This window comes from Pristis pectinata, chromosome 6 (assembly GCF_009764475.1).
Source record: "Pristis pectinata isolate sPriPec2 chromosome 6, sPriPec2.1.pri, whole genome shotgun sequence".
In the NCBI taxonomy this organism is placed as follows: domain Eukaryota; kingdom Metazoa; phylum Chordata; class Chondrichthyes; order Rhinopristiformes; family Pristidae; genus Pristis; species Pristis pectinata.
In genome coordinates this window covers 25,839,834-25,851,907 of record NC_067410.1, presented here as the reverse complement: position 1 = coordinate 25,851,907, position 12,074 = coordinate 25,839,834, and the positions used below count along the sequence as shown (strand labels likewise).

At 38.0% G+C, this 12,074-nt stretch overlaps 1 protein-coding gene across 1 annotated transcript in view; it reads right to left on the bottom strand.

Annotated features, from left to right (window-relative positions):
• Positions 1–12,074, bottom strand: part of slmapa (sarcolemma associated protein a) — a 157,362-nt gene that overhangs the window by 144,042 nt on the left and 1,246 nt on the right.

Genomic DNA, 12,074 nt, shown 5'->3' with positions numbered 1-12,074 from the left:
AGAGACAACAATAGGAATAACAGTGAAAGGGTGGCATCAAAGTGAAAATGGATTGCACGCAGAGGTGGCACTGGCTGAGATTGGGTAATAAAAGATTGTTCGTCATAAGTGATTTGTCTGGAGCACATGTAAATAGAAGATGAATGAAAGAAAATAGCAATGCTTGATCTGTGGGATACAGAATACTGGAGTAGTAAATCTGAAGGCACTGGAAATCAGAAATAAAAAAGATGAATGCTGGAAATGTTCATCTGGTGAGGGAAAAACAGTGTTGATGTGTTAGAAAGATGAGCTTTCATCAGAAATCACCAGTTCTGACACAAACAAGAAAAGATGATTATCTGAAATCGTTGCATTTATTGTTAGGTCCTGAAGATTGTAAAATGGCAAGTTAGAAGATGAGATGCTACCTTCGAGCCAACGCGTATGATGTCAAAGACAGAGTTCGGAGTGGGAATAAGATGGAGAAATAAAATGAAAAGCTAATGGTCACCTTAGTGGATTGAAAGATGTCCTGCAAAGTGATTACCCAATCTGCATTTGTTTTTTTTCCCCCATCGACACCAAATGCAGTTCATAAAAGTGGAAAAGGTACAAGCAATTCATTGCTTCATCTGGAAGGGATGTATGGGTCCCTGGATAGTAGGGGAACCAGAGCAGAGAATTGCTTAGATATGCTAAATAGGGAAAGGAGGGGAAGACATGTTTGGTGGTGGCATCATATTGAAGATGGTAGAAATTGCAAAGGATGATACATTGAATATCGTTGTATAGAAGAGAAACCCTTCCTTGTTCTGGGAGGGAACAGCACATGAGAGCAGTAGTGTGGAAGATGGATTGTTAGTCATCACTTGCATGGAACACAAGTTTGAGTGAAGCAGGTTGGCATGTGTAAGCAGAATGAAAAGATCAAGACAGTCAAGGACATGCCAGCAATTGCAATGAAGAGGTCAAGAGAGTATATGAAGCTATAGGAGAGGCCCAGATTTCTGATTAAAGGTTATATACCCGAAACATCAATTCTCATTTTCTCACCATAGCTGCTGCTTGACCTGAGTATTTCCAACATTCTCTTCTATTATTTCAGATTTCCAGCATTTGCTGTGTTTTGCTTCTCAATATCTCTCAGTTCCAGTATTATTTTTTTCTCCCAACTTTCATTCATCTTCTGTTTATATCCCCTCCAGACAGATTATCTGTAATTAACAAGCCTTCACGTTCCTCTCCAAGCCTTCATGTTCCTCTCCAAGCCTTCACCACCACCACTTCTGTCATTTAGATTCCCCTGGTTTCCACTCTCTCACATATAGTCCCATTGTTCTCTCCACCCCTCACTCTTCTCTACAACCTAAAATATGCTCTAACCTGACATCATTGATGAAGCGCTGACACTGCACCTCTCTCCACAGATACTATCTGGCCTGTTGAGTATCTTCAGCGTTTTCCAATTTTTATTTCAGTATCTGCAGTTTTTTGTTGATTTTGATAATTTGTTGATTTTGTTAGTTATTCCTTCCTTTCTCCCCATTTTATTATATCATAGTTTCACTTGTCTAATTTCAATCCTGGATCGATGTCCTAATTTTGCCTTGATTCAAGAATGCTATAGATTGATTTTCTTTAAAATTCCAGTCACTCCTCTACTGGCACAACAAAGGTACAGTGAAACCAGATTAAAACTCTCCAGAAGCATTCAAGTTCAATTCCTATGATGTGCTGAGGGAGCCAAGTTTAGTCACAATAAAAGAGTGCAACAGGGAGCTTAGGACCCTAGGGTATATGGGAAGAAGAGGAATGAAGTCTCAGGGAATTTCTAGGGAAACCTTGCACAGAAATTCACAAAAGCATGGGATTTCAAGTTAGTTTTTATATAGTTTGCTAAAACTCTCAGCCTTGCTCACATCCACTGTCCCATTTTGGAATGAATAGTTTCAATTTCAGCATCCAATTAAACATATTCCAATAAACAGTTCTCCAACTCTAAGCTTTTAAACTCAAGGTAACCTTCTGATACATCTCTCTTTTCCAGACCTTCCATAAACACCTTCTTTGCTGCTTCCCAATACCACCTTCTGAGTTTCAATTATAGATTTTTATCTGATAACTTGTCATAGAACCTAGGAACATTTGTCCAAAAATCAAATGTGCTAAATAAATGCAAATTATTTTTCTTGCATCAACAATCACTGCTTAAATATGGTCTATAAAAGTTAACATTAGCTCAAAGAAAATAAATGAGAGGATAGAGGCAAATTTAACCAAATTAAATAAAATCATTTCTCATTTTTAATTTTATGTTCTGCATATCAAGATTTATTCATACACCCAGCAAACACAAAATCCAAAATGAAAGAGAAATTCAGCCTCTTAGAAATTTTAAACCTGTAGACCAGTGTTGCAAACTAATACCATTCCACCTAGTAATTATTTGTAAATTTCTTTAAATCAACTCATAGCAGCATCAAACCCAATAAGATTTTTTTCTAGTTGTGTTTATTCTATATCACTAAAAACCTTTTGATGTCATAAAGCTTTGCTCATGGAGAATCAATTCAGAGTAATTTCAGCGAGATTGTTCTTACCTTAAAGAATTTGATTCCCTGTTCTTAAATAACATAGACCAAGTATGAAACTCTAAATCTTTAGACTTCAGGGAGTTAAATATTTGAATAAAACTGCAACTGTGTTGCAACAATTAAACGCACATTTCTTTGTCTTTGTCAAAAGCCTGTACGGGAATTATTGGCTCATCGATCTCCTGTGCATTTTCATTCCACACTATTCTTCAAAGCTTCAAATGTAACATAAGCCAAACAAGCAATAAGCGTAGACAAGGATCTTGCCATGTCTTTTACCCACAACAGTGTTGATGTAGAGTCCATAGCTCCCTGAAAGTGGTTGATAGGGTGGTAAAGGTGGCACATGGCATGCTTGCTTTTAGTAGTTGAGGCAATGAGTTCAAGAGTCAGGCAGCTTTATAAAACTCTGGCTAGGCCGAATCTCGAGTATTGCATTCAATTCTAGTCGCCCCATTATAGGAAGGATGTGGAGACTTTGGACAGGGAGCAGGAGAGGTTTACTAGGATGCTACCTGGATTGGAGGGCATGTGCTGCAAGGACAGGGTGGACAAACTAGGGTTGTTTTCTCTGGAGTGGCGGCAGAGAGGTCTGATAGAAGTTTATAAGATTATGAGAGGCATAGACAGTAGACAGCCGGTATCTTTTCCTCCCCAGAGTCAAAATGTCTAATACTAGAGGGCATGTATTTAAGTTGAGAGGAGGCAAGTTCAAAGGAGATATGTGGGCCAAGTTTTTTCTTTTACAGAGAGCAGTGGGTGCCTGGAATGCACTGTCAGGGGTGGTAATGGAGGCAAATACGATAGAGGTGTTTAACAGGCTCTCAGATAGGCACATGAATGTGCAGAGAATGGAGGGATAGGGACAATGTGTAAGCAGGATAAGTTTAGTTAATTGGTAAATTGGTTTATTATTGTCACATGTACTGAGGTGCAGTGAAAAACTTGTCTTGCATACTGTTCATATAGATCAATTCATTACAACAGTGCATTAAGGTAGTACAAGGTAACACAATAACAGAATGCAGAATAGTGTTACAGTTACAGAGAAAGTGCAGTGCAGGTAGACAATAAGGCGCAAGGTCATTACAAGGTAGATTGTGAGGTCAAGAGTCCCATTTGATAGTCTTATGATAGTGGGAGAAGTTATCCGAGCCTGGTGGTACATGCTTTCAGGCTTTTGTAGCTTCTGCCCGAGGAAAGGGGAGAACAGAGCATGTCAGTTAGACATTTAATTAGTACAGCACGACCTCGTGGGCTGAAGGGCCTGGTCCTGTGCTGTACTGCTCTATGTTCTGTGTTCCAACAACCCAAGGATACTGATGCCTCAACATTTGAAATGAAGACTGTAGTTGTGGCACTTACCCATTAAACACCAAATAAAAGGTTAGGGCTGGCACAATAAGGTGCAAGTGATTTTTCTTTTAGGAACACCATGATGAAAATTATGCCTTAAGACCTTGAATATTTAATTTTACATGTTTAGAATAGTATTTCCTCATACTTTAATTACTTTAAAGAAAAATAATATGTTTCTTTTCTCTCTTTCTTTCCTTTCATTTGCTCAGCTTTCTGTACATGACTGTATTGAATATTGCAAATTAAACTTCCTGGTTTGCACTGTGGGCATACCAGACAAGTATGTTCCTCCATCATTAGCTTCAAAGTATGGGCCATATTGGAGAATAATACATCTGCAATCCCCATTTTTCTTTCTTCATTCTAATTGGCTTATGACTGAAAGAACTCAGTAATGCAATGCTTTGAGGTGTTGAGTTAATCCACTTATTGAATGCCATCTAGAATTAAAAGTGTTTAAAGCAAACACATTATAAGCACAACCCTGCAATCTCTACTAAAACCAACAGGATTTAGATTGTGTGCTGGGTTAGAGAAGCAATTTCCCAGCATAAATGCAGAAGAATTTCAACAAGGTGGAATGCTGGAACGTATTAACAGATGCAATGCCATCTGTCATTCAGTAAATTCGGATGTTTCATGTTTGACAGCACTGCACAGAAATCCCAGACTTGCTGCTATTTAAATGGATAAATGCCAGTGGATCCATTTGGAACCACCAACATTTGCCATGAAATCAAGCCCATTAACTCATGCTTTCTCTCCAAAGATGCTGCCTGCTTAGCTGAACATTTCCAGCAATGGCTGTTCTTATTTCAGATTTCAAGTATTTGCTGTGTGTTTATTCAATTTATGCAAATCTCAAATGTCACACACAGTAAAGTTCTATGAAAGGGGTTGAGGTTTCCAAGTCAGAATAAGCAGAGCTATTTTTATTCAACAGGTAGGCAGTATTTACATTTCTTGAAGTTTTAATTATGCAGATTTTTTATTTGAGTATTTACTAAGTACCGTTTTACTACTCTCAATTGGGCATTCTTGATACCATCGACTAATTGATGACAGATAATACAATAATTTCATCAAAACGTTCAGTCACTTTACTGTGTTAATTGCAAAATATTATAATTAATGATGAAATAACCTTTTTTCACATGCAGTAGGAATTTGCATTAAAGTGAAGAACTAATGTACCTTTTTTTAAAAAGAAAACATGGCCACACTGAGCTGTCTTCTGTGATATTATTGAGTTCCTCTTAATTTTTGTATCATACAAGGCCATGCTTAAACTACCTTGACAGTATTCCAGTTATCAAATTAAATGATGGATTTCCTGAAATAAGTAGTTTGCTTTATGATATAGACATTTGTTAAAATTAGCTCTCTGGTCATTTGACTGCATATATCCTGCTCGTGAAATTATTTTGCCCTTAAGTTCAGAAGTTTGGAAAAACAGAGTCATAATACTTTAAAGCTCTTGGACACTAACATTATTAATTTAAAACTGATTAAGAACAAGTTGTGAGGCAACATTTCAGTTGGAGACCTTGTTTTCCATGCTCTGACCAAGAATTTTATTTTTCACTAAGAAATTATTATTTTGAGTAAAATTCCTTTAAGATTCACAATCAGGACAAGATGGCCAGTGTTGCTTTCCTCAGCAAAACTAGTTTGACAACCAAATTTTTAAAATATTATATACAAAGTAAAGTGCACTGATGTATTTTGTTTATTACTTACCAGATTTCTGGCAATACCACTCATTCATGGATCATAATGGAAAAGATGCCATCTATTTAGAATGGACAAACCTCTCAGCAACATTACTTGATTGAGTTTGGTCTTCCTTTAACTGTACAAACTCAGTGCTTACTTATTAGGTAAATTTCACCACCTTAAGGGGGGCTGGGGTGGAACACTGCATTTTAGTACTTTACATTTATTGCTATTATAAAATCATGAATCCTCTGATTTCTGATAAACGTTGGGACATAGCTATATTTAGTCTTGCACACATCAGACACTACCTACAAGAGTCATATTTAGACTTTACACTTCAGCACACCAAGTAATAACACAAGATAACTAACATGTCTTTATTCTGATGAAGAGCTGTTAATAGCAAAACCCAACAAAGCACAGCCCTGCAGTTCTGGGTTGAGCCATTTCCATATCTCCTTCACTTGCTATTATTTAACTCTCAGCCATTACTTGTAGTTCCTTTCTTCAACACTTCATGATGTGAAGCATGGAAAAGCAAGTGCACAGTAAGAAACAGTTGGCAATGAGATTCAGAGGACAGTGAGAGAGGGGTGACAAAAGAAACAGCATGACAGCAAATGAACAAGGCCAGGAGCAAAAGTAGGCAAAATAGAGTGAGAGAGAGAAAGTCAATTTTCTTTCCCATTATCATTGCAACTTTTTCCTCATTCATTTTTTTTTAAACCTCTATTTTTATGAATGCAGTGAATGAATTGTCTTGACTAGACTAATAGTGCATTCTGAATTTGTTACATAAAGAAAGTGATTAACTCTGGCTTATTTTGTTATTCGTTTTCCAGAATCTGGGTGCTGGCAAAGCCAACATTTAATCCCCGTCCCCAGATGACTTTGAAGATTATGGCCAGCCAGCTCCTTGAACTCTGGAATAGCAGACATCAACATCAGACTCCTATTTATTGAATATAGCTCCACCATAAGTTTAAGAACATGTACCACCAAGCTCTATTTCACTGTTATCAGTCGCTGGAATGATAAAGATGAACTCTTGCTCTCTCAATCTACCTTTTCATGGCCCTTGTACTTTGTGTACCTGCACTGCACTCTCTCTGTAACTGTAACACTATATTCTGCATTCTGTTTTTGCTTTTTGTCCTACCTCAATGTAGTTACGTATGGAATGATCTGTCTGGATGGGAGGCAAACAACAGCTTTTCACTGTATCTTGGTACACGTGACAGTAATATACCAATTACCTTCTTGTGAAAATGCTCCCACAATTCTGTTGGATAAGGATTCCAGAATTTATTGCCTGCTGTGATGAAGGAACAGCAATATACTCCCATGACAGAAGGTGCACGACTTGGAGAAGATCCTGCAGTTGGTAGTGATTCCAAGCAGCTGAAGCACTCATCTTTGTTGGTAGCTGAGATTGTGGTTGTTAGGGAGTCTAGGCAAATAATTGCAGTACATTTTGTTGATGGTACTCACTAAATAGTCTACAGTAGTGGTGGAAGGAATGAATGTATAAAATGAAAGAGTGCAAATCAAGCAGGCCGCTTTGTCTTAGATGGTGTTCTTGAAGCTACACCCATACAAGCAAATAGAGAGGATTCCAACATATTCACAATGTGCATTGTACATGGTTGGACTGTTTGATTTATTAAAAGGCTACTCCATCTCTGTGGGATATCCAGCCTCTGATCCACAGTATGTATGTGGCTAGTGCCTGCGAGCTTTGGGTCAATGGTGACCCAAGGGATGTTGATGCTGGGAGATTCAGCCACAGTAATGCCACTGAATATCAAGAGTGGATATTAGACTCGCTCTTTATGGAGACAGTCATTGCCTGGTATTTATCTTAATTTCCACTTATAAGCCCATATCTGCAGGTTGTGTAGGTTCTGCTGCGTACCAGTGCAGATGCCTTGTTTGTTGAGTACTTATGAATGGAACTGAACATTGTAAAATGAGAAGTGGGGATGTTTGCTGCTTTGGAAAGAAGGAAGATCATGATTAAACAGCTGAAGGTTATGCTAGAGACACTGATTTGATGAACTTCTTCAGTCGTATGTTAGGCCAAGATAATCAACCTCCAACAGCCACTTCCATCTTCCCCTAACAGGGATACATCTAACCATCAAAGTGTTACTCTCAAAGGATTAATTGAGTTTAGCTTTACCAGGGCTCCTTGCTGCCATAGTCAGTCAATTGCTGCCCTGATATCAGATCTAGTGGATGTCAATTCCATTTATGATTGTAGTTCTACACAACACCACAGATAGTGCTCTTGTGGAGACGATGTTACATCTTCACATCAAAGACTATCATGGACAAATGCACCTGCCACAAGTAGATCGGCAAGGACAAAGCCAAGTTGGGTTACCCCTTGTGCTGGTTCACTCACTATCTGCTGCTGATCCAGTCTGAAACTTGTGTCCTTCAATACTCAGCCAGCTTAGTCAACATGGAGTTACATAGCAATTTGTGGTGGTGCACATTAATGTCCCCCAGTTGGTGTGGATTCTCTACCTTTGTTTTTTTTTTCTCCAGTGCATCCTCCAAATGTTGAGGATCTGGTCAATCTCAGTCAGGAGCTTTCTATGCACATTTAAATTGATGCCATGAAACCTCATGGGGTTTGCAGTCAATTTTGATGACTCCCAAAGCTACTCCCTCCACCTCTCTGCCACCCGCTCTGTTGGACCTGTTGTGACAGACATACTCAGAGATTGTCTGGCACATTAGCTGCACAGTACAATTCTGTGAGAACAATTTTGTCAGGCAATGACTTGATGTCCATGGAGCAGTGCTGCCAATTTAGATACTGGTCCTCAGATGTTTCAGAGAAGGAACTGCAAAGTTGACTGTGCTGGGCACGTACAAATGTGGTGCCTTAATTGATGCTGGGTGGATTGTCTGGTTTTATTTTTATGCTTTAACACAATGGTTATCATACAACCATATGGCTTTACTAGGCATTTTGGAACACATTTAAGAATTAACCACATTGCTGTAAATCTGGAGTCACATTAAGGCCAGACTGGGTAAGGATGGCATATTTTATCTCCTGAAGCACATTGGTGAACCAGATGGGTTATTACAATAATCCAATAGTTTTTCTGGTTATCATTACTAATGACTTCTTTACATTTTTACAAAAAATTCCAAAGCTGCCGCTTCCAATATGAACTCGTGTCTCTGGACTGTCTCTCCAGGCCTCTGGATTACTAGTCTGATAACATAACCACTGTTCCACTGCACTCCATCTCCTTAAATCAGTGTCTTCCTATTATCAAATACAGCAATTGGAACCTGTCACTCTTTATTTACCGTAACTACCCTATTTGAGATTTTAAAAAAATCTATCAAATCTCTTTTAGCCTATTCACCCCGGAAACAAGTTTTCCGATCTATCCATGTCATCCCCCCACATCCTGTAGTAAATCTTGTTTGTATTTTCTCCAAAGTCTTCATCCTTCCTAAAGGTGTACTGGAGTATTGGAGACACCTCCCCAGCATGGCAGAACCAGAGTTATATATAGGTCCAGCATAACTTATTAACACAAATATTATGTTTCAATTTTTAAAGTCAAAGATCTTTCATGTTTTATCAGCTGCTTTATCCTGCCTCCTCCAAGTATTTTTCCATAAACGTCACCAGATTTTCCGAGCTTTCGACTCTCTAGTATCATTTAGTATGCATGGTCTTTTCTCATTCTTCTTAAACAGGTGTGATGCATTTTGTTATCAACTGAATTTTACCTATTACATCTCTGCCCATTCCACTGGTCAATATTCTTTGTAGGTACACCATCTTCCTCACTGTTTATTATATGTCCAAAAGTCTGCAAAATTCAAAATTCTACCCTGTTCCTCAAGTCTTACTAATTGAGATATAAAAGTCTATGAGAGGATGTGATGTGTTTGGATTTTCAGAAAGCTTTTGATAAGACCCCATACAGAAATTTGGTGAACCACCAAGGGATAAAATACTACTGTTAACAGATATAAATAAAGAGTTGGAACAAATGGTTCCTTTTCAGGTTCACAGACTGTGACTAGTGGGATACCATAGGGATCAATACTTGGGGCCCCTACACTTCAAAATCTATATCAGCAACTTGGCAGAGGGATGCAAATAAAACATTTCAAATTTTGCTGATGTCTCAAAACTAAGGCAGAATGGGAATAGTGATGAGGATTCATAGGGACTCCAAGAGACATAGAGGAACAAGGTAAGTGAGCAACAACATGGCAGTTTTTGTTAGAAAAAGCAGAAATGCTCAATTTGTTTTTAAATGGTGACATGTTGGGAAATATTGTGCAAAGGAACTCAGGTAACCTTCGTCCCAAGTCACTGAAAGCTAACATGCAGGTGCAGCAGGTAATTTAGAGTGCAAATGGCATGACAGCCTTTATTGCAAAAGGATTCAAGCACTCAAGTAAAGATGTCTTGCTACAATTACATAAGGCCTGAGTGAGACCACACTTGGAGTGTTGCATACAATTTTGGTCCCTTTACCTAAAGAAGAAAATACTTGCCATAGGAATGCTGCAAAAGGTTCCTAGGATGGCAGGTCTGTCACATTTGGGAGCTATTGAATCAGCAAGGCCTCCATTCTCTGAAGTTCAGAAAAATGGGAGTGATCTCATTAAAACATACAATATTCTTACAGGACCTGACAAGGTGGATGCAGGAAAAAATTTTCCCTTGGTTAAGGAGTCTCAAAATAGGGGTCACAGTCTTAAAATAACCATGTCTGCTACTTAGACTGAAATTTTCTGTCACAGGGTGATAAATTTTTGAAATTCTCAACCCCACAGAAGGTTCAGTCATTGACTGAATACAAAATGAAGATCGATAGATTTTTGGAGATTAAAAGGAATCAACAGATTGGGAGCAGGACAGGAAAATGGAGCAGAGATAGATCAGCCTTAATTTTGTTGAAAGGTGGAGCAGACCCAAGGTGCCAAATGGCTTACCCCTGCTCCTATTTCTTATGTTTATATGCTCGTATGATTAGAGGAAACTAATATTCAACCAGAGAGATGCAAGTCTGGGACTCCCTGTCTGAAAGGGTAGCAAAAATAGAACACTTTATTGATTTTAAAAATGATTTGATTCTAAGTTGTTGTATGTCAAATGCTCAAAGCTCAGGACAAGACATTGTAAGTGATATTAGGCAAGATTGCTCTTTTTTGGCCTGCACAATAAGTTGATTGGTTTCCTTCTGTGAATTGTGGATACCTTGTCACTGACTACATTCAAGACCAGAATCAGAGTTTTGGCCACAATTCAGGACAAACTTTTGGTCAGGAAAGTTGCTTTGTGGCACAAGATCAGGCATGATCTAACTGAATGGTAGAAAAGGAGCGAAGCCTGTTACTACTATTTTTTATGTTATTCTGTTTCTAAATTTTTTTTACAATTCTAGGAACAACTGTGGTGCCAGCCTTTCTCTGTTACATCACAGAACACAATCCAGTTAATCAATCATAATTCATCTATCAATCTATCCTGACAATCATTAGTCCATGCTTTCCCAAGTAGGTGTTAACTTCCACCTAGGTTACTGTTTCTAAATGGGTCCCAACTGTAATTTTAAACTGACTGCCCTATATTGTCAGGTTTGTAAATGAAACACAATCCATTACTGAAGTAATGGAGACAGGGGAGGGTGCAAGGGGCAATAATTGTTGATAGAATAAAAGAAAGATGTGAGAAAAAGAAAAACAAACATAATAATGGTCATAAATTGTGAAGTTATTGTATTTAATGTGGCAAACCATGGCCCTTCCACTACACTGATATGCAAGGTAGCAACCCATCACTAAAGCAAACTGAAATTTGTATCAAATATCTTCCCTGAATAAAAAGGGGAGATGATAGAAACACTCAACAGGTCAGACATCACCTGCAGTGATAGAAACAGATAACATTTTAGATCGATGATTTTTACCTGAACAATTCTTATAAAAAAGAATAGTTGACATGAAACATTAACTCAGTTCTCTGTTTGGATGCAGTCTGACATGCCTTGTATTCTTGGTATTTTCTGGATTTATTTGAAATTTCCAATATCTATAATATTCTGATTTTCTCTTAGCTGTTCTTTTAGAAACTGAAGGAAAATGCTATGCTGAAGGCACAGAATCAAAAATTCAGTATCTGCACAATAGAGGAGAATTCTAAACTTAATTTCTAAACCTAGTATTATACTGTAGCGTGATAGGAAAACGGGCAATCAAAAACTGCTCAAAAACCTGCAGTCTTGGTATTATTTTAATTATAATTTTCAGAAACGTTCCCATTCGGCGAATTTTACTGACAACATTTCAGAATAAATTAGTCAGTTAAGAGTCAATACCTCTCAAATTAACTGCCCGACGACTTTACTAAATGCAGCGTTTAACACA